At 39.7% G+C, this 18455-nt stretch overlaps 1 protein-coding gene across 5 annotated transcripts in view; it reads left to right on the forward strand.

The window, feature by feature from the left end:
• Nucleotides 1–18455, forward strand: part of KIAA1549 (KIAA1549 ortholog) — a 164894-nt gene that overhangs the window by 69182 nt on the left and 77257 nt on the right. The gene's annotated exons all lie outside the window — the stretch shown is intronic.

The following is an 18455-nucleotide window of genomic DNA, read 5'->3' on the forward strand; positions in this document are numbered from 1 at the left end:
GAGTGGCTGATGGAGCTGGGGGTGTTGAGCCTGAGGAAAAGGAGGCTGAATGGGCTCCTTATCACTCTACGGCTATAGAGTGATATCACTCTCTGACAGGAGATTGTAGTGGGGTGTGGAGGTCAATCTCTTCTAACAGGTGATAGGACAAGAGGAAATGTCCTCAAATTGTGTGAGAGGAGATTTAGATTGGATATTAGAAAAAATTTCCTCACTGAATGAGTGGTCAGGCATTGGAACAGGCTGCTCAGGAAAGTGATAGAGTCACCATCCCTAGAAATTTTCAAAAAACATGTGAATGTGGCACTTAGGGACATGGTTTAGGGGACATGGCAGTGCTGGGTGATGGTTGGACTTGGCGATCTTGGAGGTCTTTTCCAACCTAAACAATTCTATGATTTATCAAGATTCAATGACTGTGCAAAATTTTAGCTTATGACTTGGAAATGGAAGTAAAATTTCTAATAGTTACAGGTTAAGAGAACTGACTAGATTCCAAATGTGCAGTAATACAGTGCTGCTTTAAGTATCCAGAAATGACAACTCTGCAATGTGAATTGCTAAACCTTATTATAGATTTTGTAAGTCAAATTATTAAATAACTTCAAATGCATTAATAGACACGTAATTTAATTGTGCACATAAATTAGGGGCCAAAAGGCTTTGGAGAGTAATGTAGATGCATATCCTCTGTCCCTTTCTCTTATCCTGAGTGATGCTGAATGCAGTGCTCCAACTAGTGTGTAGTGATGCTTTCTGTTCTCAGCTATTACTTAAATCTGACTCATGATGTCTATAGACCTGCCTAGAAGAACATTTAGCTTGATATCAGTAACTCCAGCCTTCAGACCAAGTCATCATTATAGTTCAGTCTACTTTACCTTTTTAGTTTATAACCCTACTTCCCTCCCATTGATTCTCTTTTATACCACGTTAGATAGAATGCTTATTTTACATTTTTGTATTAATCAAATTTTCTTTTTGAAGTGAACAAAATGTTCAGCACGAGAGGAAATCAATATTAAGAGGACTTAAAGCTGCAGAGTGAAATGTAGGCAATTCTGTGGCTATGTATTACTGTTCCATTATTAAGGCAAGAAGGAAATCATGCTTGTGCTCAAGTTTTTGCAGTATTTCGAGCTGGAAACAGGATTTGGAAGAGGGTAGATTTTCCTGGTAATACAGGAATTAGTTTTAGTGGAAGAGGGAACTGTCAAATATGATCTTCAGATGAAAATTTCTGTTGTGACTAATGTGGAATCTGCTGTAGAACTGGCATCACTGCATGTGGGTTCTTTCTGTAATGGGAACAGGAGTCAGAATTGGAATAATGTGACAGTTTCATAATGTTATCATTATTGTTGTCAAGCAATTGTTTTAATCTTTTTACTTATCTAACGAGTGAATAATTATTTGAGGAAAACAAGATTGCCTTTTTTCACACTAAGTGAAAACCCACTGTCTTCAGTGGGTCAGAACTGTTGGGCAGCCCTGGGGTGACCCAAGCACTATGGGCTGAACCTATGCAGCTTTTCCTTCTTAAGCTTGTCTTGAATGGGCTGACTTTGGGAATGAACCTCGGAACTAAAGAGACATTGGGGTGCTCCAAAGAAGGTAAATGAAGCTGGCAAAGGGTTTAGAGCACAAGTCTTACGAGGAGTGGCTGAGGAAACTGGAGTTGTTTAGCCTGGAGAAAAGGAGGTTCGGTGGGCACCTTATCGCCGGGCCTCTTCTCCCAGGAAACAAGTAACCTGACAAGAGGAAATGGTGGCCTCAAGTTGTGCCAGGGAAGGTTTGGAAGTTGTTGAATCACCACCAACCCTGGAGGTACTTAAAATACATGTAGATGTGGCACTTAAGGACATGTTTTAGTGGTGGACTTGGCAGTGTTAGGTTAATGGCTTGATTCAATCTTTAATGTCTTTTCCAACCTAACCAATTCAATGATTGATTGCCAGGTTGAACTTTGAATCTGAAATAGTTTGGCTCCTCAATCCATGAGCAGAAGTAATTTGGAAGAAGGATCCATTTTCTAAAGTGATTGGGTTCAGTGTGTTGTGCAGCTGTTTGAAAACCTGTCGTGACTAGGTGGATTTAGGCGTTTCTGCACAGGACAGAAATAGGTGGGTGGATGGAAGGACACCTTGGTTTAGAATAAATATATTCTGATGGGCAGAATTTATAAATCCCAGTACCTTGTAGTGTTCTGTTTCCCTCTTCTCTATCTCTATCCAAGCAGGGCAGTCATGACAGATCAATATCAAAAAGATATTTGAACTGGGGAGGAAACAGTACATGTGATGCTGTGTGTGGAACTGTGGATATGCAAGTTCAGTAGCCAGCTGCTCCCAAAAGGCATGTTAAAAACATGATTTTTGCCTGAGCCCCACTCAGTGGAGAAAAGGGAGGATGAATGATTAATTTATACTTTCCTCTTCTCAGATGCTTATATTCATGAAATATGAATGAAACAGGTTATTTTTGAGTTTTTAGACTTCTGTTGAGTATTTTTTGAATTGGCCATTGGATTCAGAAGTTACTGGAGAAGGCGGAAGTAGAGTTACTTAATCCATACTCCCTTAGGAAATCAGGCTTCGTGTAGCTATTTTTAGACTATGGTCTGTGCAGAACTGTGCATTGTTGGCAGCTGTTGGGGCAGATCTGCAAAGGAGGCTGCTACAATGTGTCCCAGAGACTGGACTGGGAATCCTGTTCCTCATATTGCCCATTTCCAATGCTGCCTTCTGACAGGAGGAATAGCACGCTTTGTTTACATGTTATTGCTGGCTGGTTTTCTTGTTGCCTTCCTTAAAGTGATAATTTCACCTACTATGCCCAAAGGCCCTTAGAATTTTTAAAGATAGGTCAGGATGGTATAAATCTTCTCAAGAACATTAAGATCTTCATCCTGACTTAAGTTGCTGGGTAAGAATTGAAGAACTGGAGGGAAAAGAGAGATGGAGACAAGAATTTAAGTCTCTGTGAAATCACAGCAGAGTTTGGATATGAGCATTATGTGATTTTCTATACTTTGATCTGTTGTGTGAAGACAGTGTGAAGAAGATGTTACTGAAATAAAAGCTGAGTCTCAGCCTATGAAACTGGGAAAGTATCACAGCTTTAAGCTCAGCAGTATAGGAGGGAGGACCCTTAGAACTGACCTGGAACATACTCATTTTGATGCATTATGTACTATATATATATTCAATTTAATATATACATGTTAGATGTGTGTATATATGTTTAATGTTCTCTTCACGTGTTTTTTTCAGACCTTTAGCTGTTTATATTTTCATGGCATGAGACACTTTGCATTTGCATTCATCTTGGGGTGGTTTGCATAATGTGACATTTCAGAGACCTGGAAAACAAGAAGGCACATCCCATGTCTCTGGGCATGAAAACTGCTAAAACTAGAACTGACAACTGCAGATAGTGCATTGAGTTTCAGTACTTTTCTCCTATCCCTTAAAAAGATAACTGGTCCTTTACCACAAAGTGTGGTTACTATTTTTTGAGTTAATGCTGCAAGATGTGTGAAAGTGATTTTTTTTTTTTTTTTTGTCAGCTGGTGTTAGCAGGGACTTTTGAGCACATAAGAAGATTACAGGGGTAATTACAGGGATGCCTAGACCTTGGGGATCTCAAGGAAGCTTATAATGGGTGCTTTGGTGACCTATCTGCCTGTGAAGATGACTGTATTCTGGCTTTGTGAATACTTGTGCTAATATATACCTCTTTTTCTGTATGGTTTTTGTTTCTTTATTAAGCAGGTTGTGGTTTGACTGAAATGTATGCTAGACCCGGCTATTTATTTTCAGCTGAAGTTTTCTTGGATGGGAACACTGCTGCTTGCATCTCTTAGCTGAGTTTGGTACTGAATGTTTTGGTCTTTTTATGTCATTCATTCGGAGAAATAATAAGCAAATCTACTTGTGGGTTAAATGATTTAGTGATCTCATGGGCCAGAATGGAAAATATTACTGGAAGTAATCTCAGTGTTACTGTTGAATCTGTAGGAAGCTTACATGACCATATGCTTCTATCTTTTTCCAAATCCTAATTAATAAAGAATAAATGTGTATGTGTGTGAATGAATAAAATCTAAGTCATCTCAAGTAAAAGCAGTGCCAAGTAGTTAACTTTGCAGGGAGGGAGAATAAGAAGCTAGAGACAAAAAAAAAATCTTTTGGGTCTAGTTTCAGTATTTGAGAAGTAGTTTAATTTAGAAAATTATGACTAAGGCAGAGCTCCTGTCAGTACTTAATTTTTATGAAGCAGGTTGTCATGGAACGGGTGTTGCCAGGGTGTGGTGTCTGGATCTTCTGTTAGGGACTTGTACATGGTGCCACAAACCGGCAAGTAACAGCAAAATATCTTTCACCTGCTATACCTTGAAGCATCACCAAGACTTCCCATTTTAACTATTCTGCCTGTCAGGTGTCAATGTATCAGACTAGAGGAGGCAAACCACACTTCTTTGATCCTAGGATGGCATTGTTAGAACAGCTCTATCTCTAAGGGCAAGACACGTATAGATTTTCCTCCAGTTTTATTTCCACATAAAGAACAGCCTCTCTTGCCTTCCCATCTGAAACATCCAGTACTGCTGCAGGTGCCAGAGCCTTGACTCTACAGCACAGAAGTGTAACTGTCCATACCCATTTTTCACCTGAACCTTTTCAGGTGGAAGAGTCATTTAGTATAAGTTTGTGGAAAAATTTTTCGGTACAGTGTGCAGTATATGCTCACAACTTTATCTCACACAATTTTTGTCAGCAGTGATAGGAATTTAAAGCATTCCACAGCAGCAGGAACTGTCCTACTTTGCTCTTAATCTCAGTTAGCAGGCCAGCACTAGTTGATAAAAATGTGCAGTTTTGAAGGCCCAAGTATGTCTTGGAAGTGCAGCTGAGGATAACCACAGCCTGGGCTGCTGTAGGGGAGTCCAAAGCTCAAAATACATTTTTCATTACTTTGGCTTTATCCTCACTGTGTAGGTATTGTGGGAAGCAGCAGGGCAGGGAAAGAGAGGGTGAAATAGCCTTATGAAGTAAAGAGGGGTATGTTTGTGAAGGGGGGATGACTTCTTTGACTGTAATCGTACAGGCGTTTGTACTGAACGCTTTTAAAATGTTTGTGGCTGTAACTTCTCCTTTGTCATGGTTGTAAGAAGATGTGAAAACAAATTTCAGGGAGCTGAAGGTTGGCTGTGATTTGCTCACAGGTGGAAATGCTGCTCTGTTCAATTGAGTCTTTCATAATGTTTGACTTATTTTTATTCTAGTTGTAATCAAGGACTGAACAGTCTGGCCTTTGAAAAGGAATGGACAGTGCTGGAAGGCAAGAAGGAGAACTTGGAGGCTTGCCTCACTTGAGAAAGGTCCCTGACAGCACAGCTAGACAAGTTGTGTTTCTATAATGAGTTTCTGTGGTTGTTTAGAGATACTGTAAATAACACATTCACCACAGAGGATGCACAACTGGTGACTAAGTCCTACAAATACTGCTTTCAGACACTGGTCCCTTTCACTGTCGGGTCTTCAGTGGTGTGAAGCTGTTTGTATATGCTTTTATCCAGCTGAATACAGAACATATTGTTGTGCTGCTTTTAGAGTTGTGTGTACTTTGCTTACTACCCACTGGCAACTAATTGCCAGTTAGGATTCGGGAATTCCCCATAATCACCGATTAAAATCCCTGCTCAGCATACCTTTAAGTGTGTTAGTTGACCTTTTTTTTATATATATATAAGCTAAAATTTTTGGTTTAACAGATCCTGGAGAGATTGCTTTTTCAAGTAGCAGGAAAGTTGAGATGTTCATAAACACAATCTATTGGTTTATTTTCTTTAAAACGGCTTTGCTGTATATGATAAACTAAAGGTTTAGTCCTGCAACTTTAAAATGTGACGTTAATTTCCATCTACAGTGCATCTGAACAGCTTGGATCAGAGGAAATAAGTCTGAAAGAAGTCTCAAAGCAAGAATCAGCTGTAATTATAATTCCTCATGTTGTTATTTAAACTGTTCTTAATGACCTCTGTTGATGGAGACTCCTGGACCCTCTGTAGCAATCCTTTCCAATACAGAACAGCATCGACCTTTAGAAAACTCATCCTAATGACTATTAGGACTGCTGAACTGTCCAGTATAGATGTGGAAAATAGATTATTCCTCCTTGCTGTAATTTTACATAGGCTTAAAAACAATTGGCATGTTTTATTCTACACCTTCCCTATAATCACTTTTCTTTTAGAATGATTAATCCCAACTTTATCCCAGTCGTTTCCTCATTAGAGCACCTCTGTCCACTCTTGGACTCTTCTTTGGATTCTTTATAATTAGACCATATATTTCTTTAAATTAAACATCCAAAACCAGACAATAAGTCACACATAAGGCTATTTTAATTCCTTTTTTTAATATCACAGCATGAGACAACCGACTTGGTTTTGTACTCCTTGCCATAGAACCCTGTGTAGTGAGCTGGGTGAGAAGCACTGTGTTTCCTACTGCACTCGAGGGACTCTGCTCAGGACCACACTGGAGGGGCTGAGTTGTACCACTGTGCTGGGTGCCATATAATGTTGGCCCTGCAGGAGGAAGTCTGCATAGAAAAGAAAAATCTTGCTCCGAAGGTTGAATAAGGCTCAGCTCATGGCAGATGGGAGTGTTAAAATATATTGCATCTGAAAACAAAGCTCAAACTGTCATACTCCCAGCACTTTTTCACTTTTCATTTTAATTAACAGATTCTATCTGTACCACATCTCTTCCTGGGCTAGTCCAGTATTAGTTAATGGACTGAATTCTCCGTGCAGACAGTTACTCTCTGTGTGCAGACTTTCCCAGGTTAGGATAACAACATTTTATGGATGTGTGAATACCTGTGTGAGGTTAAAAGCAAAGGATAATCAAGCCCATGTACTCCAAAACCTTTTCTTTAGACCTTTATGAGCCCCATCTAGTCCACTTATAAAGAAAATAGAAACTTCTCTGTGTTTTCAGAATGATTTCGTCTACTTTTTGGGGGAAAAAAGCCTCCCTGAAGTGCTTTTTTCTATGCAGGAAGTGGAGAAATCATGCCTTATGTCTACAGTAACTGTACTAGTGCCAGCCTCTGTATAAGGTCAGTTTATAGCAAGAGAGTATTTGTGGGATAATAGGAATATTGCAGTTAGAGGTAATTAGGCTAGAAGTCCACTCCTAAGTGACTGTTTGTTGGAGGGGGGTTTGAAACCACAGAGAGTGAAATAAGTAAACTGTAGCTCATAATTTGTGTAAGACTGACCTGCTTTTCCTTTAGCATAAATAGAAATTTTATACTAGTTTGTGAATACAGGCCAAAGTAGTAGAGAGTATGTATGCTGTGACCTGATCCACAAACACTGGCCTTTCTTGATCATGGGCAGTTAAACAGTGTGACTTGTGAAAGGCCAAGCTGTGGTAAGAAGGGAAGAATATAGCCATATGCATGGTGCAGCCTCCTAAATAATTGAAATCTACTTGATAGAGAAGACTTTATTCTCTTACTGAGGGTCGTTCTTTTCCATAGAAATTCCATAGAATATTTCATCTAGAGAGAATTTCACTCATTTATGTATTTGACAGTACTTGAGGTAGTTGCTTCAAAAAGTTTCATTTGGAGTATCTCATCTTAGCACTTTTTGGTGGTTTCTAAGGTGTGGGCATATAGTTACTGTGTATAATGTTATTTCCTGGTTATTAGAAGAAGAATGCATCAAGAGTTAACCAGAGTCTTCAATTCAACTCTTCCACCTAAGACAGAGGAAGGATCCCAATGTACAGGAGCTGGGTCAGCTCCTAAGAGAATGTCTGGTTATACCTAATATGCTGTCCTCTAGCAACCTCTGCCATTTAAGGCAGGAGTGGATTTTTCAGGTCTATAAGGGTGGTATGAAACAACACTTACGTACACTGTAAATACTACATCTCAAGTAACTGATAACTTACTGGTGAAGGTTAGTGTATTTTTTCCCCTTTCTTTTGAACCTGTTTCGCTACAGATAGAATTCTTCTGAACATTAAATTTCTTAAGACTGATACACTGTGGAAATGATCAGATCTGTGTTATTTCTTTTTCCAGTAATATTGTATATTAACATTATTTTGAATAACAGCAGAAGTAGTTAATAACATGTGCAGTCATTTTCATTTCAGTTCTGTTTGGCGACATTGTGTTGCTAAGCCATTTTTTCAAAAAATCAACAGAAGAAGCCTACAATTATTTTAAATTGTACTAAGCATGCAGTAAGGGAGAATAGCTGTGTTTCAGAAATGGGTCTTCCCTCTATCTCAGAAAATCATATCTACTTCCATTTATATGCAAATAAAAATTGTGCATCAGCCTTGCCTTTACTTTGTGTTCTTATTCTTGAAACTCAGGTCATGATTCCCTATAAAACTGTACTCGTGCTTACCCACAGTTCTGCCTTAATACAGATGTAACTGAGTTTATCTCTTTCCTCTGGAAATATTTTGGAAATGGAAGGGAAATGCTTCAAATGTGTGATAACCTGTGGAGAACAATGTCAGCCCCAGTTTCAATGCAGTGATATTTTTCAAGTAGGAAGGTTAAAGCTATTCATGACATCAACCCCCAACTTCTAAATTCAGTTTAGATTCCAATGGGTAGCTGTTCCAGCTTCCAAACATAGTGTGCTGTCCTGAGGTGTACTACATATGAAAGGAACTTGGTGCTTCAGCAGGTTCAATATGACAGTATTTTTTAAAGACTGAAGCTATTGACCACGTCATGAACAAAACCCCACACTTCTAAGTTCTGTTCAAAATCTAAGGTGCATGTGTTTTAGCTTCTGAAGATATTGTGTACTGTGCTGAGGGGTTCCACATAAGGAAAGAACTCATCACACTTTACTAGTTTAAATGTATAGGTTGTTCTGAAATGTAGATGATATAATCTCAAAAACAAATACCAAGGTCTGAATGGAAGAGAAGCCTGTATTCTTCTCATGAGACCTATGTTTACTGTTCTGGGATATTATTCTTTTTATCATATTTGTCTCGGCGACTGTGCAGCCAGAGTGCATCTCAGCCCTGTTTCCCAGTTGCTTTCGTGGTTTTAACCAGATGTAAGATTCACCTGAGGAGCTTCTAATCCTGGCCCAGTTTTTTTTTTCAGTGGAGAATCAGTATGTGCTGCAATTTGCAATCTTACTGAGTCACGTGTCAGTAGCTTTACTGAACAGTGATGGTGTAATGCAACTTTACACAGTAGAGCCTATGGAGAAGTGAAGGGATAACCCAGGGATCTTAAGGACCGTGGAAGTTCCTAGTAAGGTTTTAGAAGGATCATTTCTTCAATGTCATCAGTTGCTTTGGCAGCAGTTCACAGCCGAGCTAACATGGTGCTATACTACAGGATCTTGCTAAGTCTTTATGGCAGCCAAGGTGACAAGTATGCAATGATTATTACTGAATGTGTCAGACTTTAGCTGTTATCTGCCTGTGCATGATGCCTTGTCCACCTCCTTTTCTCCTCACTGCTTTAAGGTATTTTCTTGCATGCCCCTAATAAATGTCAGTGATAACAAAAACATCTCCAGGCTGTGCTGTGGCTGTTCGGTTTCTTCAATGCTCAGTTGTTCTGAAGCATGTTTCAGTTACTCTGCTGGTGGTCTTGCCTGGGAAAGGCACATTAGTGGATCTGTTTTCCAACAAGTTTGTTTCTCACTTGACCCATGTGTGTTAAGTTTTGATAAGAGGACATTCCTTGCCTGTCCTTTTTATTGTAGTCTTTGTAGTGTACTTCCCAGTATATTAACCAGGAATATATTAGTTTGTTATGTTCCTGAAGAGTTATTGTTCCTGTACAAAATGCTGTCAACAGACTGCCCCATAAAGTAGGGCTGTGTAATGCTTTCCACTCCCATATATTTCTTGTTCCTTGACAGTTGTTTTATTACCTTTCTAGTTCTTCTATACGTATTTCTAGTTAGAAATATGTAATCTAGTAGTCTGTGGTTAGATTCTCTTCTTGGATTATCTATATATTGTTTCCTCTAGCAAATCCTTTTCTGGTTTATTTCTTTTACTCTTGTTAGTGTAATATTTACTCTTTTTTTCTTTTTTCCTTTGTTAACTGAGACTAAGAAGTCTCTAGGGCCATGTGGAAACTTATTGCAGGATTGTCTTATTACCATGACGTGGCGACTTCAGTGTCCACAGCTTCTTTCTCCTAAGTTTGCCACATGACTCTTGAGCAACTAAGAATACCAAGAGAGAGAAGGCTCACAACTTAATATCAAGGGTATCGTATGTGTGGCTGATAACTGGTGGTCTCACAGAACCGACTTCAGTATTGGCAACTTTGCTGGAGCTGGCAGAGTTGAACTCGTTTGTGTTGGCAATGAACTTGGCCCCAGGTCTGCAAGCTTAGACAGCAGAAACTTGAGATAACCTGTTTCCAGCAGAGTGCTCCAAGAGCAGTGATTAGACCTGTTGTATTGCATTAAGGACGTGGAGGAAAAGGCTTTGGGCAAGTTTCATTTCTCTTAAGACGCGAGCAACTGCGATTTCTTTACTCGTCGTGTTTTCAGGATGTTGCTAAGGAGAAAAGGACGAAAAGATGAAAATTAATTGCTAAATCTTGAGATACTTGCACAGGAAAACTACTTGATCATATAATTATTCTTAAAGCTAGTGAGGTTCCAGAATCTCTAGTAGGGATACTTGCATTGAATTTGCCTATGTTATGCTGTGGATGCCTAAACTTGACAGCTTATAGGGAAGAGGCAGAAAAATGTGGGGCTTTTGTGTTGATTTTGTTTGTTCATTTGTTTTGGTTATGGGGTTTTTTGAGTTTTATTGTTTGAAATAATACTTCTGTGGTCTTCTTTTTCTTGTAATTTTGCCAGGCAATTGTCTTCTGGAAGTTCTATGGGTATAAATTGTGGGAGAAGTTTGATCTTTGATGTTGCACAGTTACTCTCTTTACTACAGGATTTTTTAGGAGGTTTCTCTTTCTCTGAGTGAAGCCAAGGCCAATAACACTTGCACATTGTAAAGAAAAACCTTAGGTAACTTATTTCAAACCTCCACTTAAACTGAGTACTTCTTGAATTTCTGTTCCATCTCTTTGTATGTCCCTTTTATTTTTATGTTTTCAGCACTCTCTTGGTAAAGCGCTTCTTTTCAGCTCCAAAGGCTGGGGTAGCTGGGACTGTTCTCTTTCCCAGCTTTTCTTTGAAATCTCCTTTTCCTATGAAAATGCGTTGACAGATTCTCTCTCATGTGACTAGATTTGCCGAGTGATACACGCTGCAAGTACCACTAAATGCCTTCATATCCGACTGTGCAAGAGCTTTTCAGTATTACTTGCTTATGCATATACAGCAGTTTGAAAAATTAAGCATTTACAGGCATATTGTTACAATCTGGCCCTGGAGCAATGACGTTGTTGTTCTGAGTTCAATACAGAGTATTGTACTATGCCAGCTGCAAATCTCATCTTCAGATTTTTCATCATGCTTTGTGTATGTAAGAGAAACCTTGTGAATTAGCCTTTCATAGGAGCTGCTTTTAGGTGTTGCAGGTTGGGACTTCCACTTATTCCTTGAAGTAATACAATTTTGGAGAAGCAAGCGTGCTGACCTGAACAACTTAAAGCTCAGTCAAGGGTATTTTTCCTTTGTCAGCATGGCACAGTTAAGGATATGTGTCAATGAAGAGAGTCCCTGTGGATAACTGGGTTTCTAGGATACAGCATAGCTTCTGTTTTAATTAGGTGGTTCTTCTTGTCTTCAGACTTTCTGTCACTTCATTGCTTTTAGAGATTTTTGTAGTGTTAATGCAATTTAGGAAGTAAAATTATTTTACTTTTAGCAAAAAATACATCCTTAAAACATTTGAATGCATTGTGTGCAAAATGCCACTTAGTGATCTGTCATCTGCACTAAAAAAGGCTAATAGAAATTTAATTTAATTGCTCTTTTCAAAAACTTCCAGGATCGGCATTTTGGTGGACACTGCAGTGTTGAGCATAAACATAAAGCTTCTCAGTAATCATTCAGTTGGATGAAAACTGACACTGGAGTGTCAGTTTAGTCTTTGGAGACTAAAAATCAAGTTCTGTGCAGAGAGCAATAAAAAAGAGGAAAAAAAATGTGGGGGAAGGAAAGCTTTCTCATTTAAAAAATGTGACCTGGTTATACCAATGAGCAAATCTGATGAGAGTTTTTCTTAGAATTAACATTTGTAAAGTCAATTCAAGTTTGTGTGTACTTTGTCTCTAACATATGGCTTCCCACACGATGATGTCATATACAGCTAAGTGCCAAAAAAAGCGTGAATGCTCCCAGCAAAGGCTACACTTTGAACTAAAATTTGACTTGCGGTTTCTGTGCGTGTGTGTTTGTGGCCAGACAGCTGGTCACGTTAGAGCACCGAGCTCTGCACGAAGCCATTGCTTTCCTCAGCTGTGGGTGATGGTCTGCAGGAAGACATCGGGGCCATAGAAGACTTCTGTATGGGAAACATCTACTTTTCTTCCCCCTGAGATGTTGGAAATGGTGTGAACTGTCATGGCTAATTTGCTTCCTCACCTTCCCGGCATCTCTGATCAGAGGCGTTCTAGGGAGGGACTGTCAGCTCCAGGCATCTTGGTGCTGTAAGATCTTTATGCAGTTCCATGAGTAAGGATTTCTGTATCATTTGGGCTTGCAGGTGTTGTGTAGGCATAACAAACTGTTCTGTGCATGGGTTTTGTTCCCAGCCCACTTCTTAGCTAAGTCATGGTTTTTCCAAAGGTGTTAATAATGTTTGGGAGGTGGATCTCACTGTGTGCTCGTGTTTATGGGTGGTGGGTGGTGGGGCTGCTTGCTCTGACACCCTCTGTATGGTCTCCTGCCCTTAGTGCCCAGTCTGGTGGTCTGCTTCTTACCTCCTTTTGTGTTACAAAAAACTTTCCTTGGATTGCATGTTTTTTTTCTCTCTTCCATACAAACCAGAATATGTTACAGTGGTATGAAATAAAGGGAAGCTGTGGGGTTTTTTCCTTTTGGTCTACCATTTACTGTAAACTACCACAGGGTCCAGTTCTGCTTCAGCAGTGGATATGTTAGGAAGATTCCTGGATCAGAACACAGATTGAAAGTTTTCTGCTGAGCTGTTCCATCAGCCGTGCAGTGGAAGTTGGGATCTCACACTGGCTACAGCTCTTTAATGTGATGATTACCAGCAAGTTCCTAAAGGAACTTTTGAGGGTGGTTTTAATGTTGGAGAAGGAAGAAAATGTATATGCTAGTGCCTAGTATTACAGGCTCATTGGTATTATTTGCCAAACTCAAGAGTGCGTGAGTATTTCATGGTGTATTTTTTTACTCGGGTTTGAAATTAGTTAGACTGCCTTCTACTAAAACTCTTTCTTTACAAAGCCTTCATCAGCTCTGCTGGCCAGCAAGCAAGGGTTTATCTTTTCCCCTTTCCTGTGTGCTTTGGTGCACCTTTTCTCCTCAAGCAGAGATGGAAGCTTGTGGTCATTCGCTGTGCAGGAGGAGGAGGAGGTTCTTGTCTACTTGCACCTGGGCAGTAGTTGAACCACATCTGGTTGCATGCGGGTGAAAAATAAGATGTTCTTCTTCTTTCTTGGCTATGTATTAAAAACTGAAGTGTGTAAAAGTGAGCATGTGTACATGGGCACTCAGTTTGCATGCTGCTTCCCATGAACACTGTTATTTTTCTCATGATGCAGCTTTTTCTGTCATGAAGTTTTATCATCAACTGCAGTGAGAAAGAGGGCCGAGACATAGCATAATTGCTCTGTTTCTTTACCTTCTCTTTTTTTCAGTCTTTCAGGTGGTACAAGCAGCTTAATTAGTTAAAATTCATAAGTACAGCTGGTAAATGATGAGATTTTCTTCTTTTTTAATAAGAAAATAAACATCTTTGAGAAAGAACTGTTAGAACTCCGGATGGTTTGTGTCCTGTGCTGCCCTGAGGGAGAAACGAGCATGGGTGCAACATGTGCTCTGAGGAACACAACCTTCCAAAATCTGTCCAGAGCCCCACAGAGGAGCTGTGAGCTAGAGCTCAGGAAGGGAGGAATGGTGCAGGCTCCCATCCCCTCCTCTCCCTGGCTTTTGTGTGCCAGAGGTGATTACTGTCACTGTTCAATCCATGCCTAATGCCTCTCAGAGAAGAAAGCAGACAGCTTTTCGTCTGCCCATGCTTCTGTGACTGGTATTTTCCTACAAGCCAGACACTTAAGAAATTTAGTTAGAGGCTTACACAAGGGAACTGTGTAAACTTTTTGCAGTGACCTAATGCATACAAGCTCTTTTTGATGGAAGCTGAACTAAATGCTGTTAAGTAAATTGGAAAGTTATTAAGTGTTAAGCTTTAGGAAGGAAGAGTTACGATTTTTCTAAAATACATTTTCATCCATCATTTTCTCTACCCTTGGGTGGTCTCATCCTGTGATGTGTTCAGTAACTTCAATTTCTTACTTTCCATTTCTCAAGGAAAAACTTAAAGTGTTATTAAAAGCTTCCCTTAAATGTGTTATGCTACTCTACCCCATAGTCAGGGAGCTGTTTCAAGTGGTGAATGTGCCTAGTGAGTTCATAGCTTTAATTTCAATAATTTGGGAGCTGTTGTTACATAGTTATTTATGAATTTTCCCATAATATTTGGAATGTATGTAACATTGGCTGCCTTTCTACCTAAAATGCATCAGTTTGAAACAATGGGCAGCAATAAAAGAGCAATTTTTCTTCATGCCTAAAAGATAAAGCTACTAGAATTTAATTTTGTATATCATTGTGTTAGTGCACAGAAGAGTCTAGTGGCACTTTCTGATGTTTGTATACTTTATTAGCAATTATGTGGTTTCTCAAAAGTGACAAAATGAAAATTATTAGTTCTATTCTCAAGGTTTAATTTTATCGCAAGTAAAGATTTCTCTGTTGTTGTCATGACTGTACCTTTCATCTATAGTTTAACGTCTTCATAATATAGAAAATTACCTACATTTTAGTAGATACTGAGAATTGTGATATTGTACAATTGCCACATTTTAATAGGAGAGTGCAGAGAAATGATGCAACTTTTTTGAAGTCACATGAGACATCAGTGGCAGAGGTGAGATTACATCTGCATCCTGCATTTAAAAATATATGAACGTGTATTTATTATAACTAAAGAAAATATGAAAGCACTTGATTATGTACATATATTATTACAAATATGTATTTGAAACTTTTTAAAATTATTATTATAGATTATAGAACAGACATTACTTTTTAGCACTGCAACTACAGGAAGGATGAAATCTGCATCCCTCTAATTGCTTTCTGGAAAAATGACTAGCCTAGTTCCTAGTTTATGAACACACATAGTTTTCTGGCAAGCAGAGATGGTATATTTTTGTTCCCAAAGAAGTCTATGGACTGCAGCAGTCCTTTGCTGTAGTCATGAGGAAGTGCTGTGCTTCTCAAATTCACACAAGTCCGCGCCGGCATTACTGGTGCAGGGATGTGCTTCTGTAATTATGGATCTGGCAGTTTAAGGGGTTGTTGTGTTCAGTGACAGGTTTCATTACTCGTGAATTGCTTGTGACTCGTATCAGTTTTGGGAGACAGCAGAAGCAGCAGAGAGTTCATCACCCCAAGCCCACCAGCACACTTCCTATGCTGTTGCTCCTCCTGTGCCCTTGTCTGAGCTGAGGCATTGTACTGGTGCCATCTGTGCCTCCTGTGGTCCCTGCCACTAGTGCTCGCCTTTCCTCCCCTTTGCTGTAGCTTGGGATCACAGCTTTGTTCCCTAAGCTATCTATTCTTTTTCATAATGTTATCAGCTTGGCCGAGTCTGGCTTGTCTGATCATCAACCTGTCCCCTTTGCCTCACTCAACGGCAGTACGGGGGAAACTGTCACCCGACAGTAGCAGCTGTGCAAACAAACAAGTCAGCATTGATATTCATCAATAGCTTTGTGCAGTCGTGGCATTGAGATGCACCAGAACATGTGCAATCTGTCTGCTTTCTTTGTCCCATGCTATAGCCAGATCGGCCACTCTGCACTGATGAGGGCGATTGTCATGCCATGGTGTGCCTTTTCCGTCTCTTTTTCCTTTGCTTTTCCTTACTCTTTGTGGACTGTCTGGCTGCTCCCAGGCACATCTGCCACGCGTCCCATCTGCTCTCCCTGAGAGGCACGCTCAGTTCTGACAAGCAGTATTCAAGTGGTACACTGTTCTCTGGAGATGACAGAAAACACCAATTTGTGTTATTAATGGCATGTCACTAATGCTCCCTGCTTCTAAAACACTAAGCAAAGCAAATAGTGTGGAACATCAACTCCTGAACTTACTGGTGAGGAGTTGTTTCAAAATCCTATATGCACAGATGAATTTTTCCCATTCCACTTAACTCGAGTAGCACTGCTCTTAACTTGTCTTATAGCTTGTAACTTTTTCATGACACAGTGTGTTTTCCTTCATAAAACGAAACACCTGCTTCAGAAGCTGTATTCTTTCCTTCCTGGCATCAGTGGCAATATTCTTTACATTAGGAGGCACAAGTGTATGATAAAATTGTTATTTACTATTACTTTGTCTTTCAAGGAAAAAATACCAGACTGTCAAAAAAATCCAAAAACCAAACAAAAAACCCCAAAGAAACAAACAAACAAAAAACCACCCCAAAAGCTAATTCTAAAGTCAGAAAGAATTTAAAGCCAAGATTGGCCTTGCCTCTTCTGCATGTCTGTTAGACAGCTTATGGTTTTGCACGTAACTCTTCAAAACATCTTTCTGTGACATGTAGTCACTTCCAGCAGGATCTTGCCATATGACAGCTCCTGATCAAGTTGAACAAAGATAAAAGGAGCTCTCTATGGGTGAAGGAGGAAATTGATATGCAGCATAGGCATGTATAGGCAGTAAAGTTGTGAAATCCCCGCTAGCTTTGGGTCAAAGATTTGTGGAAATGTGTGATCAAAAGTGCAGTTACTAATTAGTGTGTATTCACCTTTGCCTGATCATATTAGCTGTCAGGTATATCAGCTCTGCATTTACCGTGCATATGTTGTGTTGAAGCTAACACAGCTGCCTTGTGTACTGCTGCAGGGATTTGCAGCATGAAGCCATCATGAGCAAGAACTGCTTTCTCTGTTAGCATGTTTGCCTGCAGTGTGGAATTCACTGTAAGCAAGGGCTGGGTGTCCAAAGTGTGACCAAGGTGGACAGGATTTTACAGGGCTGGCTAAAAGGAACTGTGCATGCATATAGGGAGAGAAGTGATTAATTTTGACAGTGGTTGTTTCATAGCTTTGTAAGTATTTTCCTTTAGTAACTCCTTGCTTACTCAAAATGTCACAAAGAGAAAAATAAAGGCTGGAAGCCTAAGTCAAAGAAAGGAACCAAGGCCAGGGAGGCTTCTAGTGAGGAAAAAACATGGAACAGCTTTTGGTCAGCAAACAGAGCTGGCTCAGCATATGTTTTTGGTCCTGTGCTTGTGAGAAACTGTGTTACTTGTGTTAACTCCTTGTGAAAGCTGTTATTCCATGATGGCTGCGCTGTACTGTGTTCAAACAGTAGACCTCTATGGAAGAGGTTGAGGATGGACTTGTGTATTTGTCTTACATAGCTTTTACAAGAGTGTTTTTTCTTTTTTTTCTCCTTCACCTGAGAGCATTGTAAGGCAATATATTTTATACCACAGCTAAGCATCATAAAGCTAGTAATGCCTACAGTGAGTTTCAGGAGCTAAAAATGGACTGGGACTACTTGAGAGATTAGTATCTGCAGTGCTGCAAAACATTGTCCATGAAATCTGTCAAATAAGGGATGTAATCACAGCACTCCTATTTGGTTAGGTGTGATTAGTGGTACAGTGGTATTTGCTCTGTGCATTAATTCTTGTCATTGTGCTTTTCAGAGCAGCACCTTCAAAACTTATCAAGTTGGTGTGTCAGCACTTAAAAAGTTCTGTCAAAAAGTTTAGTAAACAGATCAGGGTGGAGGGAATAAGGAGAGCAGTTTATCACCTTTGGTAAGTGGTGTTATACTGACAACAGTGGGTAACAGATTAGATGAGCTATTCCTGCAGGACCTTCCATGCGTTACTGAGTTCAAGGCATCCTCTAAAGGGTCACAGATGTAGTTGCAGTTGAGCTGTGTACTGTATCACTGTCCAGCCCCCTGTACTGTATATGCTCATTTTTATTTTAAACTGATCCCTGGTGGTTTAACTGGATGTGATTCCTGCACCCCCAGCCTTGTTAATGTGTGTCCAGCAGCAGTGCCTGGACACTCCTATATGAAAACAGGATGGTCAAGTGGGATAGATGAATTAAGGATGAACCTTTTGTGGGTGTCCTTGAAAAATATTCTACAGCAATTTTCTGTGATTTCCTTTAATAATTCAGCTCTGAATGCTATTAATCCAGTCTTGGTATTTCAGGAAAGTATTCAA

Source organism: Manacus candei, unplaced genomic scaffold (genome assembly GCF_025592945.1).
Source record: "Manacus candei isolate 608988 ecotype Guabito, Panama unplaced genomic scaffold, ASM2559294v1 h1tg000018l, whole genome shotgun sequence".
In the NCBI taxonomy this organism is placed as follows: domain Eukaryota; kingdom Metazoa; phylum Chordata; class Aves; order Passeriformes; family Pipridae; genus Manacus; species Manacus candei.